We start from the raw sequence: 201 nt of genomic DNA on the forward strand, positions 1-201 counted from the left end.
TTCCTCATGAAAATCATACATACTTACCATTAGAGAATGAATAAACAACTTGACCATCACTTCGTATCCAACACGACACAGTAACATGAAGCATAAGGATAAAAGGTAACACTACATAACGAATACAAATAAATAAGATAAGATTCAAAGTTTGCTATCTCTTACTTTCCATTCACCAGAGTTCTCTGTGAGATATTAGAC

The sequence above is a fragment of the Penaeus monodon genome, chromosome 34, assembly GCF_015228065.2.
Source record: "Penaeus monodon isolate SGIC_2016 chromosome 34, NSTDA_Pmon_1, whole genome shotgun sequence".
Classification (NCBI taxonomy): domain Eukaryota; kingdom Metazoa; phylum Arthropoda; class Malacostraca; order Decapoda; family Penaeidae; genus Penaeus; species Penaeus monodon.